The sequence below is a fragment of the Colletes gigas genome, unplaced genomic scaffold, assembly GCF_013123115.1.
Source record: "Colletes gigas isolate AHSC1104 unplaced genomic scaffold, ASM1312311v1 Colletes_gigas_Sc00016, whole genome shotgun sequence".
NCBI lineage: Eukaryota > Metazoa > Arthropoda > Insecta > Hymenoptera > Colletidae > Colletes > Colletes gigas.
The window spans coordinates 3119210-3134608 of NW_025106645.1; the positions used below are offsets into that span (position 1 = coordinate 3119210).

At 35.3% G+C, this 15399-nt stretch overlaps 1 protein-coding gene across 1 annotated transcript in view; it reads right to left on the minus strand.

The window, feature by feature from the left end:
• The window catches only part of LOC122400214 (ankyrin repeat and death domain-containing protein 1A-like), a 37428-nt gene extending 25101 nt beyond the window's left edge, over positions 1 to 12327 (minus strand). Inside the window, exon 1 of the mRNA XM_043401556.1 lies at positions 12210 to 12327. The gene's annotated coding sequence lies outside the window, so the exon portion shown is untranslated. The remainder of the gene's footprint in view (positions 1 to 12209) is intronic.
• Between the last annotated feature and the right edge of the window lie 3072 nt (positions 12328 to 15399).

The following is a 15399-nucleotide window of genomic DNA, read 5'->3' on the forward strand; positions in this document are numbered from 1 at the left end:
ACGCGTTCGTTTTTCTAACCCCGTTTCCCCCATATTCCCATCGTCATCTGTTCCGGCTCTGTCAATCCGGTCTGTCGAGGTAAATACAGTAAGTAGCAAAGCTGAACACACGCACGACAACAAAAATAGTTTTTTATTCAATATTTGCACGTAGAATACAAGAAAGATAAAATACTTGGTATTGTCTACAATCTTCTGGCTTTTCAAAACAAATTTCACACTATAAGTGAACCACCATTGTTTGTTTCACATGGCGCGATAAAAGAGGTTCGTCTTGCCTTTTCCTACACCAACAATGTCCATCCGATGAAATTCGATTGATCTTTGATTCGTTGGAAATAATTACTTTTTTCCATTGCTCCATATACCAGCTTAAATTTTTTTGTGAAAAATTCTGACATGGATAGGGTATTATGTATGTCTAAACGTATTGAAGCAATTATCAAGGCTAAAGGTTTGTGGTGTCGTCACTAGAGGGGTCGCGCTCTCACAAGCGCTCGAGCGACCCTAAGGCAGGGCCTGCTAGAAAGCCTTACTGATGAGTCCCCTCCTTTCCTTTTCTGTCCTGCTACGATTCTCACAAGTTTTAATGTAGTACACCGACTATACGAACAAAAATTTTACGAAGCAAAATAACAATGATATCACAAATGTTAAATTTGTTTTGAAAAGCCAAAAAATTGTAGACAATACTAAGCCTTTCGTTTCTTTTGTATTCTACATGGAAATATTGAATACAAAATTATTTTTGTTAAAATTTCGTTCATATGTTCAGTTTTGCTCCTTAACACTTTGACTGCCACGTCTCCCATATATGGGTGACAGGATTTACCATTATGATACTAGAAAAATTAATTCTCAAGTTAACATCTTGAGGAAAATAAAGGGTATAGCCGAATAAGGGGGTCAAATGTGCCCCCAAACCGAATGGAACGAGCCACGGGTCATTCGATAGCAAAAAAAAAATAACCCCTGTGTGCAAATTTTTAACTTGAAATCTCGTCCGTGGGGGTAGTAATGGGGTGAAATCGAAAATCATGTTTTTGAATTATTTCTCTTGACCTATTGAGTAAAAAAATGTAAAAAAATTCAGAGACATTTCGGGTACCGGGGCACATACTTTGGGAGATTTTCAGATTTTTTGATTGAAGAACCAGGTAGTGAAAAATAAAAAACAGCAAAAAATGCCGAAAAATGCCGATTACGTATTGAAGGAGGCCCGGAACTATTTTTATACTTTTACAGTAAACAGGTATTACTATTACTATTACTCTCAATTTTTTTCAGATTTTTCATTTTGGTGCGCCGCAGTGAAAAAAAATAAAAACCGAGTTTTTCCTCATTTTCTGCGTATTAGAGTAACTTACACGTTGAATTTTTATGCATCCTTCAATATATAAGTGTTTTGTAGACTGTTTAATGTTTCTACACTAAGCAGAATTACATAACAATTGAAACAAATAAAATAAAGCCAACCGTTGAGCGCAATATATCCTAGAAAATCAACGATATTTTCAACGGCGTCGATGGCGCAGCGTTAGAGTGTCCGACTGCTGAACCGCTGCAAGTTTTTTTTACCATAGGTTCGAGTCTCTCTTCTGGACTTAGGATTTTTTTTTCTTCATTATTTTTTTTTTCAAATTCTAACTATATAACAATGCTTTATATTTATTTATAAATGTTCTGAAAGCATTTTACAAATATTTTAACCTGAAATATGTATAAATATAGTTTTGGAGTGTTTTTTGCGTTTTTATTTTTTTTGTCAACCACGATTATTGTTTAACATCTCTTACACTGAAATTAATGTGAAATGTTAGTTTTCAAATCTCTTACCTTTGACTATTGTGAATGGATCGAAGCAGAAGATTGTATATTAGCTTACTATTACTTCTTCTCGCCCTTCGATCAAGCAGATCTTTCCTTCTTTTTCTCTTTCTGTGATAAATATGAATGTTTGCTACGGCTTCAGTATCTAACGTAGACATGTAAGGGCCATTCCACGCCAAATCTATTAACCCACTCTCTGCCAATGATACTTTTTTCTAATAAACCCATTTTTAAGTACCAGTTTGATCGTTTCATGCTTATTTTTGAATGAAGTATCATTGCTCGATGGAAACCACGGGAAGGTGGTGAGCTTTTTCCATCAGGAGAGGCGAAGGATGGGTTAGAAGTGATTACATGGATCGGATGAGAGTAAATGGCGGACATAAGTGTTGGAAATAAAAAAAAGCATGGCTCAATCTTGGTCGCTGTCGACGTTAATTACGGGATTTACATGTTCGATATTAAATAAGTTATTCAGAATTTCTGCAGGACGTACAATTGGTGAAAGGTACCGAGCATGTGATAAATAATAAATTATTGCTGCGACATGTGAACAGCAACCGACAGTACGGTTACCATTCGCACATTCGCAACAATAGCGTTTAATCCCGGAGTAACCAATTGAATTTGGTACGTAGTTAATGTAACATCTATATGTTTTACTATTGATGTGATGCGATCTCACTTCACATTTAATAATATTTTTTGTCTGCTTAAGGCAACGAACAATTATATTATTATCTTCATCCATAACTTCTGCTAAGTAAGATATGGCTTGTGATAATTGGTATGTTCCCGTAAATAGAATTTTTTCCCCGTGGTTTCCATCGAGCAATGATACTTCATTCAAAAATAAGCATGAAACGATCAAACTGGTACTTAAAAGTGGGTTTATTAGAAAAAAGTATCATTGGCAGAGAGTGGGTTAATAGATTTGGCGTGGAATGGCCCTTACATGTCTACGTTAGATACTGAAGCCGTAGCAAACATTCATATTTATCACAGAAAGAGAAAAAGAAGGAAAGATCTGCTTGATCGAAGGGCGAGAAGAAGTAATAGTAAGCTAATATACAATCTTCTGCTTCGATCCATTCACAATAGTCAAAGGTAAGAGATTTGAAAACTAACATTTCACATTAATTTCAGTGTAAGAGATGTTAAACAATAATCGTGGTTGACAAAAAAAATAAAAACGCAAAAAACACTCCAAAACTATATTTATACATATTTCAGGTTAAAATATTTGTAAAATGCTTTCAGAACATTTATAAATAAATATAAAGCATTGTTATATAGTTAGAATTTGAAAAAAAAAATAATGAAGAAAAAAAAATCCTAAGTCCAGAAGAGAGACTCGAACCTATGGTAAAAAAAACTTGCAGCGGTTCAGCAGTCGGACACTCTAACGCTGCGCCATCGACGCCGTTGAAAATATCGTTGATTTTCTAGGATATATTGCGCTCAACGGTTGGCTTTATTTTATTTGTTTCAATTGTTATGTAATTCTGCTTAGTGTAGAAACATTAAACAGTCTACAAAACACTTATATATTGAAGGATGCATAAAAATTCAACGTGTAAGTTACTCTAATACGCAGAAAATGAGGAAAAACTCGGTTTTTATTTTTTTTCACTGCGGCGCACCAAAATGAAAAATCTGAAAAAAATTGAGAGTAATAGTAATAGTAATACCTGTTTACTGTAAAAGTATAAAAGTAGTTCCGGGCCTCCTTCAATACGTAATCGGCATTTTTCGGCATTTTTTGCTGTTTTTTATTTTTCACTACCTGGTTCTTCAATCAAAAAATCTGAAAATCTCCCAAAGTATGTGCCCCGGTACCCGAAATGTCTCTGAATTTTTTTACATTTTTTTACTCAATAGGTCAAGAGAAATAATTCAAAAACATGATTTTCGATTTCACCCCATTACTACCCCCACGGACGAGATTTCAAGTTAAAAATTTGCACACAGGGGTTATTTTTTTTTTGCTATCGAATGACCCGTGGCTCGTTCCATTCGGTTTGGGGGCACATTTGACCCCCTTATTCGGCTATACCCTTTGAATAGAATTTGTGAATGTTAACAAGGTTACGAAAATAAGTACTGAATCAAATTTTAGGTTATGTAGCTTACAATGGTCTAAAATCAAAATTTTACTTGCGCAGAATATTATACGGTTTTGATCTGGCAGTGAACGTGTTAAGTGTGAAAAATTTAAGTTATTTTTCACAGAAACTTGTCTTGTTTCAATAATGCGTTTCCCGGTTCGTCGGGTCGCGTATGTCGTTTCTGTAATCGTTCCAAGTAATTAGGGGCGTCGCGGCGCGATCGATTTTTCGAGAAGTCAGCGGACGTCAACGCGAAACGTCGAAATTAGAAATAACAAGTGGAACGGGGCTTTGTCGACGTTACGCGAATCCTCCGCGGGGCTAAAAATAAACGATGACCTATGTTTCTCCTACGAACCGTAAATTTATTCCTATATTTCGATCGCGGGGACAATGTCCCGGCGGTCGTGTAACGGTTCGCTCGTTCCGGTGAAAAATAACACCGGTCTGACGTCATTGTGAATTTTCTGCATGCGATAATAAAAGAGAGCGTCTTCCATTGTCGGAGGGAAAATGGGAAATTCGTTTCGACAACCGTTCGAGCGGAGCTTTTAATTCTGTTCGTGTTTTATCTCGTGCCAGTTCGAAAAAGTATACAGGGTGGTCCGTGCGACTGTTTCAATCGATAACTCTGTTATTAATGTATTTACAAAAACAATGTTAAAGGAGAAAGGTAAACGGCTCGAAGAGCACTGTACCTGCAGGACCTTGGATTTTTTCCAAATTCAACAGTGCATGTGCAATTAAGAATTGCATCCTCTTTCATGGAAATGCATATTTTTTGTTGCACAGATCCATTTCCTTGGCCATTCTACGAAAAAATCATTAGTTCTCGGGATATTTTTAAAGAATATTTTTATCGAAGAAGATGCTCAAACGTTTCTCCATTATATTGCAAAGATCTCCAGTAACGTTTTTTTATTGGTTTCATAACTGATTGTGAGTTTGAAGTATCTGTATTTATCGCTGTATTTTCCAGCATGATCCGTCCTCTCATAGTCACGAAGCGTTTGAGCATCTTCTTCATTATAAATATTTCTTGAAAATATCTCGAGAACTAATAATTTTTTTTACAAGAAATATGCATTTCCATTCAAAGAGAGGAAGCAATTCTTAATTGCACATGCATTGTTGAATTTGAAAAATTCTCTTCGATTTGCATTATCGTAAATGTATTAATAACGGAGTTATGATTCAGTTGCGTGGACCAGCTTGTATAAATCAACAGACATCGCAGATACGGAAAATGTAAAGAATTTTTAAATTACTTTCCCGGAAAATCCCGTTTTCCAGTTATCATTTCCCTCAAAGCAACAACGCGAATCGTAGGAACCATTCGTGCGATTGCGCGTAATTTTTCTACGGGTCCAAAAGCGATCCACTGTTCGCCCCGTTTCAGAATTAATAGTAATGGCGCCCGTGACTCGCGGAAGCTGATAACTTCCACTTTGCACGAGCAATTAATTACGATCCTTTAGTGGGTCTTTTATCACGACAAGCAGTTTCGATAGAAACCGAGCTCGCTGAGAGTTCCACTGCTTTCCCGATAATTCGAGCACGGCTTCGCGTGGATATCCACGTATACATGTACGTGTATACGTATTCAGTGAACTCTGATATTGGCACAGTCATATATCGCGGGTACAAAAATGTTTCGCACTTCGATTATCGATTGAAACTTCCAATAACAGCAGCGTGCGAACCGCCTGCACGCTCGGGCCATTCTCTAGCATCGGTTACGCTCGTTTCAGTATTTGCGAAAGGAGTATTTGGTTACCAGAAAATTCAGCGTTTCTTTATCGCTGACGTTCAGCGACCAGTCACGCTCCTCTATTTATTGTTAATCCGAGTGCAGTATCGCTGGCGAATAAAAATAATCGGACAGTTTCGAGCGAAAAATCTTGCGTTTCTTTTATTCAACACTTTGACGGCCGCTGTCACGTATATGTGACTTTGAGAGCCAGCAGACGTCGGCCACTGTTACGTGCGCGTGATCTACTGTATCAGTCACCATTTTATCGTACATTCAACTTATTACGTTTCGTTGAGGTTACATTTATAATTCCTTATAATAATATTCCTAGCATCTTCGTGTATCTCACTTTGGTGCACAATAGCAGCGGTGATGGACAACGGTTTTCGCGTGATACGTGCCGCCATTAAAGTGTTAATTATCTACGTTAGGAACTTTAATAATTTTAGGTTAGAAAATAGCTGAAATTTCGTGGAAAGTTAGTCCATCAATAAGAGTATAATAAATTAATTTAAAATTATTAAATAAAAATTATTGGACAGTTTCGAGCGAAAATCTTGCGTTTCTTTTATTTAATTATCTACGTTAGCAACTTTAATAATTTTAGGTTAGAAAATAGCTGGAATTTCGTGGAAAGTTAGTCGATGAATAAAAGTATAATAAGTAGGTGAAAACACGATATTATAATGTATGATGCTCCAATTTTTGTTATTAGCTACTTTTCCTTATTTATTATTAATTTGCACACAATATCACTAGCGAATAAAAATAATCGGACAGTTTCGAGCGAAAATCTTGCCTTTCTTTTATTTAATTATCTACATTAACAATTTTAATCAAAGAATAAAGTCTACAAATATAAGAATCGAAAATACCAGACGAAAAACAACACTTCAAAATGGCGAATTCCGTGGAAAGCTAGTCGATGAATAAGAGCATACTAAACAGGTGAACACACAGTAGTATAATGTATGGTGCTTCCCTATTTATTGTTAATCTGCATGCAGTATCATTATGAAAATCTTGCGTTTCTTTTATTTAATTATCTACGTCAGCAACTTTAATAATTTCAGGTTAGAAAATAGCTGGAATTTCGTGGAAAGTTAATCGATGAATAAGATTATAATAAATAGGTGAAAACACAGTATTATAATGTATGATGCTCCTATTTTTGTTATTAGTTACTCTTCCTTATTTATTATTAATCTGCACGCAATATCACTAGCGAATCAAAATTATCGAACAGTTTCGAGCGAAAATCGGTCGTTGCGTTTCTTTTATTTAGTTATCTACATTAACAATTTTAATGAGAGAGCAAATTTTTTCTACAAATATAAGAATCGAAAATACCAGACGAAAAGCAACCCATTAAATTGGCAAATTGCGTCGGAAAGTTAGTCGATCAAAGAGAGCATGGTAAGCAGTTGAACACACACCATTATAACGTATGGTGCGTGCTCCAATTTGCAATATGAGAATACTGTAAAGTTAGAACAGCCAGTTAATGAGGCTAATTATCGGTATTTGTCGCGCTGGGCGTATTATAATATATATCTACGTCATTTTGACGACGCAAACGGCGGACTCTCTGAACATACAGTCAACATTTAACATCGACGATCAATCAGCAAAGAAGAAACGTCCATCGTGGAAATTATTCTGAAAATAATTATTTTCAAACAATTTCCATTTGTTTCGTTCGTTCGATTCCGTTTTATCCACGTCTGTAAACTCATAATCTCGACTACGGAGGATTTGAATCGCGAAATGGGCCAATGGCGGCGCGGCGTTTTAAAAGTTTACGAACGTAAAGCAATTGGAGAAGTATAAAAAGTTTCTTCCTCCATCTGTACGTTTTCAACCCTTTTTTTTGCCCTTCGGGAAAGGATAGAAGTCGTAAGGGCGGGCAAAAAAAGTTTTTTTTTCTGCCGGCGAGAAAGCGACGGTTTCTTTTCGCGGGATCTGAATCGCGGTCGCTGGGAACGTTCGCTCGTGAAATAGCGGTCTCCAAATAAATTGAAACGTCTCTTTGACTTATCGATGGAACGTATAGTAGGTGATAAATGGCACCGGATGAATTTTTTTTTTCTATTCTAACGAGCAGGTGTTCCGGCTCGAACGACCGACGTTGAAGAGATGAAAGGATCGCTCGTCCTCCGAGAGACTTGTTTCGCGCCCGTGTCGTTGAATCCGTGAAACACGCGCATCAATGGCCATATTCACTCACAGCACGAAATCCGAATTTCTCGATCTGGGTTAATAGCTCCAGCATTCACAAGTCGTATCGACTATCCGACGCAATATCAGTTACCTTTACCGAACGACGTAATTTATGAATCTAGATGCTTATGGTTAACAGATCACTTATCGAGTCGTCAAGAAAATCATTTTGGCTTTGAAAATCGAATTTTAAATCTCTAAATAGTGTTTTACATTCGAACGAAGCCAGGCGTTTAACTTTATTGCAGCAATGATATACATACGTGCAATTGGATTTTCAAAAAATATTTTTTAAAGGTTAAAATGACAAAAATAAAATGAATTTCGTACAGATTACTTATCGAGGTGTCAAGAAAATAATTTTGGTTTGAAACTCGAATTTTAAATCCCCAAACAGTGTTTTACATTCGAACAAAGTCAAGTGTTTAATTTTATTGCAGCAATCATATACGTGCAATTAGATTTTTAAAAAATTTTTTATAAATGACAAATATAAAATGAATTTTACATAGATTACTTATCGAGTCGTCAAAAAAATAATTTTGGTTTTGAACCTCGACTTTTAAATCCCTATACAGTGTCTTGCGATCGTAAAATTTCGAAATCAACCGTTTAACTTTATTGCAACGATAATATACATGCAATTAGATTGTTTTTAAATATCTTATAAATGACAAATATAAAATGAATTTCACACAGATTACTTATCGAGGTATCAAGAAAATAATTTTGGCTTTGAAACTCGAATTTTAAATCCCAAAACAGTGTTTTACATTCGAACGAAGTCATTGCAGCAATCATATACGTGTACTTAGATTTAAAAAAAATATTTTATAAAGGTTAAAATGACAAAATATAAAATGAATTTCGCACAGATTACTTATCGAGTTGTCAAATAAATAATTTCGGTTTCGAACCTCGAATTTTAAATCCCTATACAGTGTCTTGCGATCACAAAACTTCGAAGTCAAGCGTCTAACTTTATTGCAGCAATGATATACATACGTGCAATTGGATTTTTAAAAAATATTTTATAATGGTTAAAATGACAAATATAAAATGAATTCCGTACAGATTACTTATCGAGGTGGCAAGAAAATAATTTTGGCTTTGAAACTCGAATTTTAAATCCCTAAACTGTGTTTTACATTCGAACAAAGTCAAGCGTTTAACTTTATTGCAGCAATAATATACGTGCAATTAGATTTTTAAAAAATTTTTTATAAATGACAAATATAAAATAAATTTTACATAGATTACTTATCGAGTCGTTAAGAAAATAATTTTGGCTTTGAAACTCGAATTTTAAATCCCTATACAGTGTCTTGCGATCACAAAACTTCGAAGTCAAGTGTTTAACTTGATTGCAGCGATAATATACGTGCAATTAGATTTTTTTAAAATATTTTGGCTTTGAAACTCGAATTTTAAATCCCTAAACTGTGTTTTATATTCGGTTGAAGTCAAGCGTCTAACTTTATTGCAGCGATAATATACGTGCAATTGGATTAAAAAAAAAATATTTTATAAAGGTTAAAATGACGAATATAAAATAGAATTTCGAACAAATTATTTGTCGAGGTGTCAAGAAACTAATTTTGGGTTTGATACTCGAATTTTAAATCCCTATACAGTGTCTTGCGATCGTAAAATTTCGAAATCAACCGTTTAACTTTATTGCAGCGATAATATACGTGCAATTAGATTTTTTAAAAATATCTTATAAATGACAAATATAAAATGAATTTCACACAGATTACTTATCGAGGTATCAAGAAAATATTTTTTGCTTTGAATCTCGAATTTTAAATCCCAAAACAGTGTTTTACATTCAAAAGAAGTCATTGCAGCAATCATATACGTGTACTTAAATTAAAAAAAAATATTTTATAAAGGTTAAAATGACAAAATATAAAATGAATTTCGCACAGATTACTTATCGAGTCGTCAAATAAATAATTTCGGTTTCGAACCTCGAATTTTAAATCCCTATACAGTGTCTTGCGATCACAAAACTTCGAAGTCAAGAGTCTAACTTTATTGCAGCAATGATATACATACGTGCAATTAGATTTTTGAAAAATATTTTATAAAATGGCACATATAAAATGAATTTCATACAGTTTGTTAAACAGTTTCTGACGCGTTTCATATTTTGCAAAGAAAGAGAGATGAGTAAAATTGCGACGGTTCCACGATGCATCAAAACGGTGAAATTGTTTACGAGGCGGGTGTATATTTTCAGGAAACGACTTACGGGAAATATGGGCGCGAAATGAGAAACTCTATACCACCTTTTGCAGCATTACTTTTCCTTTCATTCGCGATTGCTCCACGCGGCTACTCGAGCCTTTAAGCGAAACACGAAACTAATCTTGAGAACTGTTTATGTTTGCTCACCTGCCAGTCACTATACTGGACTGTTGTCAATCGATACGAAGAAATCTTGCGCTGGCGTTCACGTTTACCCTTTCGCTTGAATTAATTTCATTGACAATTTGTGAAAATATTGTGAAATGCTTGAAATGTGTATTAAAAAATTCAAACAAGCACGTTTAAAAGTTTGAAAATATAATTAAACGTCCCCTTAAAGAAGAGATGTTAAAATTTGCTTTCCTAATGGGAATTCCTTGTTAAATCGAAAGATCTATGCTCGCAGAAAAATTATCTTTCATCTAGAAACCTCGTTGAAACGTAATTGCGTCTCGTTCCTGCTGTTTTTCATCTCGTCCGCATGCATTTTTTAAATCTTTGCTATTAAAACACACGTAATTGAACATTATGTATTTTACGAAGTAGAATCTAAGCTCGATGCAACAGTCTATTTAATTACGTGGCTTTGAACCAAAGAAAAATAAACTATCGAATCGCGATCATCACACTATAATAACCGTGAGTTATAATGATTTTTTCCTGAAGTGCAATCACCTTGTCGAGGGGGACATTATTTAGAATATCTATCTCGTTAGCTAACCTACTTCGATCGTCGCGTGTTTGTTGGATAATATATTTAAACGACGTTAAAAACGCAATAGAATTCCGTTTATGTGAATTATTTAGGTGTAGAGGACTCTACACAGTTACGTAGTTATTATTAATATTATTTTCCTTGTTCGATTTATTTATCAAATTCACTCTGCCAGTTATATAGGTCAGACTCGATAGCAGATGAATTTTAATAGGCATTTCAATTTAAAATTATTTAAATGCCGCTAATTTTTCGGTTGGATCATGCTAAAACGGTTATAAAATTGAAATTGCCAACAACAAAATGCAGTAAAATTCGCAATATCCGAACGATCGATCATTAGAAAATTCTATCATTTAAATGTAGAAACTAAATCATGGTATTTTTCTATTTTTTTTTATAGAAGTTTTTAAAATGTATTGGCCATGCAGATATAAATGGATACGTATTCTCTCGAGTACAATGCAAACGAAGTTTTTGAAAAACGTCCAGGAAAAATTGTGTCGAGAAAGAATATGCATGAAAATATTTAAATAACGATGTACCCACAGTTTTATACAATTAAATTGCGTCATACTGTTATATTCATATGGAATACGTTAAAAAAATATTGTTATTGTACGGGCGTGTAGAGAAAAATGAGGATACATTTTCTTTCGACCTGATTCTTTTTTTAAAACGTTGGGGAACAATTAAAAATGTTCGTTTTACAAAGTGTTATACATTAATGTCCCAACAACTAAAATTTATTTTTATTTCCAATCAATATTGTGCTCTACAATTAACGGTTAATATACAGTTTACCCCTGTAAGGTTCAGTATAACAATCTACTCGTTCGTTCAACCCCCTAAATTACGTCCAACGATGAAACAAATTTCCAATTTCTTCGCGATATGAAATCGTTTGGATGTTAAACTAGCGCGTTTTTCTCGAACGGTTAGAGCGTTCGTCGCGGACCAACCACGATCCGTTCGAGTGGCTCGAAATTCGAGCGCGAAAAAAGAGATTCCCGCCCTCCGGGAGGGGTTCGCGTTCGTCTTGCGTGCCTCGAAGGAGGCGAACGAAGGTGTCGTTGGTTAATTAACGAGATACGCGTCGAGTGGAAGCCACTCGGAGGAAATTTAGCTTCGACGAAGCAGCAGTCATCGCGCGCCGCGTTGTCACACCCATTTATCATTGTCTAATTACCGTTGAAAGCAACCTCCGCTCAATTAATGCCGTACCCCTCCTCCCACGATCAGTGGATTTCAGTCACGTTTCTCGCGCGAACGTGCCCGCTTCGGCTCGTTCCCTCGGGATGGAAAATGGGAGATTGCAAATACTACTTACGCGTCCACGTCTCTAGGGGTTTTCGTTTTGTTTTGGTATAGCCGACGTCCGGGTTCCTCGTGTTCGTTCGCGAAGGTCGAAGAGGGACGATACGAGCACAAAGTCGAGGTGGCCTCCGCAACGAGCGCGTTCCACGACGTTCACGGCACCAAGGGCGGCATGGTACTGCTCGAATCATCCCTGTTTCCCCACCCACACACCCCATTGTACGGTCGACGGCAGCGCGGTTACGTGGTGGATGCAAAGACTATGATTGGCGCCCGCAGCAGTACAAATTCGAGGCTCTCGCGTGCCTTCGTGCTTTGCTTTTGTTACCTTCATTAACCGGTGCACAGTGGTGATAAGTCATTTTTGTAAAATGTCTACCCATAATGGAAAATTCATTCACATATATTTAACTGAACATATGATTCATGATTTGGCATAATTTTTTTTACGATTTGTTAATTTTGGAAACGACTGGGAGGTGCTTAAGTGGTAATTCTTAAAATCGTCTCGAAACTAAACTCGTCGTCTATAATTGTGTTGTTTTTTTTAAATTAAATTATAAGCAACGAAATCAATTTTACCTAGTGTGTACTTGAATCGTGTTAAATTACGTTTTGATATCTATGATGGTTTTTGAGTTGTGCCTAATTGAACGTTTTCAATTTTCATTTCATTTTTTAATTTGGAATGAACCGAGTTGAAGGTTTTGTTTTAGTCTCATTTTGAAGACTGATGTCTTGCATTTGTTTCTAAAAAAAAAGCTGCTACTATGTATTCTTACACAAAAATTACTTATACCAAATAATGCGTCCTTTTAAATGAAACAATTTTTGTAAAAACACTTTTTTGATATCTTCAATGTCTCGTAAGATATTATATATGATATTGTATCAGTGTCTCTCAAATTATGGTCGATCTTCGAAAGGAGGATGTTAAAAAAGTGCCAAATTTGTACCCCGTCAGGAACCTAAAATAATTATAAGGCATTGCACTACAGATTCTGCACTTCGAATTGTGCACAATTGTTTATAGCATATGTGATGGGAAAGTCGTGAAAAATGTGGTTGAAGTTGACGATGCTACGAAATATAACCAATTGTCATTGCACTTCCGGTATTTGTTTCGAGCTAACTTTGCAAGTGACTTCCTACAAATAATACAATTTCTCTCCATTTTACACTATAACGTGCGCTACAATACACTACGAGAGTTACATAAGGCTACAAAGTACATTACACAGATCACACTAGACTACAAAGTACACTACACAAGCACACTACAAAAATCGTAATACAAAATGTCTTCGAAATAAAATAAAATCTGAAATCTAAAAAATCTAGCAATCGCTTGGTTTGCACTGGATAGCATCTCATATAAGACTGTGGTCCAATTATAGACGAAAGAAAAAGTATCGTGGAAAGCCATAGTTGTGTTATCTGCTCCAGATAAACACCTCTACAAGAAGTTAAATACAATTTCATGTAAAGAAGACTTAGAGTTCGTTGAGTTCATCTTCAGGTTTGAACTTTTAATATTTTTGATAATAGCTATTATTTTGGAGAAGCTAATTTATTCTGGTGGTGGCTCTTTCTATTGGTAACTACCAATTACCGTTTCTGAAGCTTAATTTTCACAAACAGAATCGATACAACATTCGAAGAATCTTATTTAAATACAATTTCATGTAAAGAAGACTTAGAGTTCGTTGAGTTTACCTTCAGTTTTGAACGTTTAATATTTCTAATAATTAAGGCAACATTTCCTTGCATATTATATAAATATTGACTTTTCTTTACAAAATAGCATCGGAATTGTTACGTTTCATGCATTCATTTCGAAGTTATAATTATTTGAAGTCAGAAAGTTATGATTCGACTTTCGTAGCATCGTCAACTTGAACCACATTTTTCACGACTTTCCCATCCCATTTGCTATAAACAATTGTGCACAATTCGAAGTGCAGAATCTGTAGAATGATGCCTTGTAATTATTTTAGGTGCCTGGCGGGGTACAAATTTGGCACTTTTTTAACATCACCCTTCATGGGACCCCTTTTCATAAATTATTTATTAGAAAGTCTAATATCATTTACAAACTAGCTGGACAAAACTGTTTCTTTGTATGTATTGAATGTGCAGTGAATATACATACTTTGTATTTTATTCCGCATTTAATATCCATTTTTTATAAAAATCTAAAACTTTAATTTATTAAAAATTTAAAAACTTGATTCACGATAGTTTTCAAACAGTCGTTTAATAATTATAAATTTTGCACGCGGTACGTTGCTGATGGCTCTTTTATGAATTTTTGACACGCACGCGCGAGAAAGTTTCGCCGCGCCTACTTTGAATTTATTATCAGGTCGCGGAATCATTTCCCTTTCTGATTATATCGCGTATACTGCGGGACGTACCGTGCACCGATGAACCAACACTTCTCGTAACCTTGCAAACCTTTTTCCTTCGGTGAGCTAAGTTCGGCCGAGAAGAACACGAGAGTTTTAATGTATAATTAAGTCAGGCCCACCTGAATATAGAAAGGTTACTTTAAAACGAGTACACCATTCCTGGGATGAAACTTCCAACGCGATGCTTCCACGGCTACTTGAGAGCCCGTAATCATTTATACATCGATCGTAGCATACTTTTTCGGCATACGGGATTATTTGAAGCTTAATCGGAGGCTTTTCCCGCCAAATTTATATGCAATTGTGCCTCGACTTAAGGGGCGGTCTTCTAGCGCGAACCTTTCAAAAATCGATCTCTTTTTTTTGCATTTTCTTAAAGAATATAGTTTGATATCTGCAAGATCTTACGCCTGAATTCTTAAAATTAACATACCTCAAAATCTACTTGATCAATTGGCTTAAAATTTTTGATGCACATTTAGTACACGTACAAAATTTTTATTTTTCATATTTCTTTAAGTCCCCGAAATTTAAAAAGAGACACGACAAAATCGATCATGAAATTCAAAGTGTTGCCATTTTTTTCCTTTGTTCTACCACCAGCTATAGTCAAACTCATACTAATTAAGAATCTTTCAGGTTTTTTCATTTCAAATAAACAGAATGGCCGAAATCATAGACATCGTGAGGCGACTTTTTTGAAAATATGCAGTGCCACCAATTTTAACTTTCATTCGTCTAAAAAATTTTAGAATGCCACTAAGGCATCTATAAGTGAGTCTTGTAAATTTG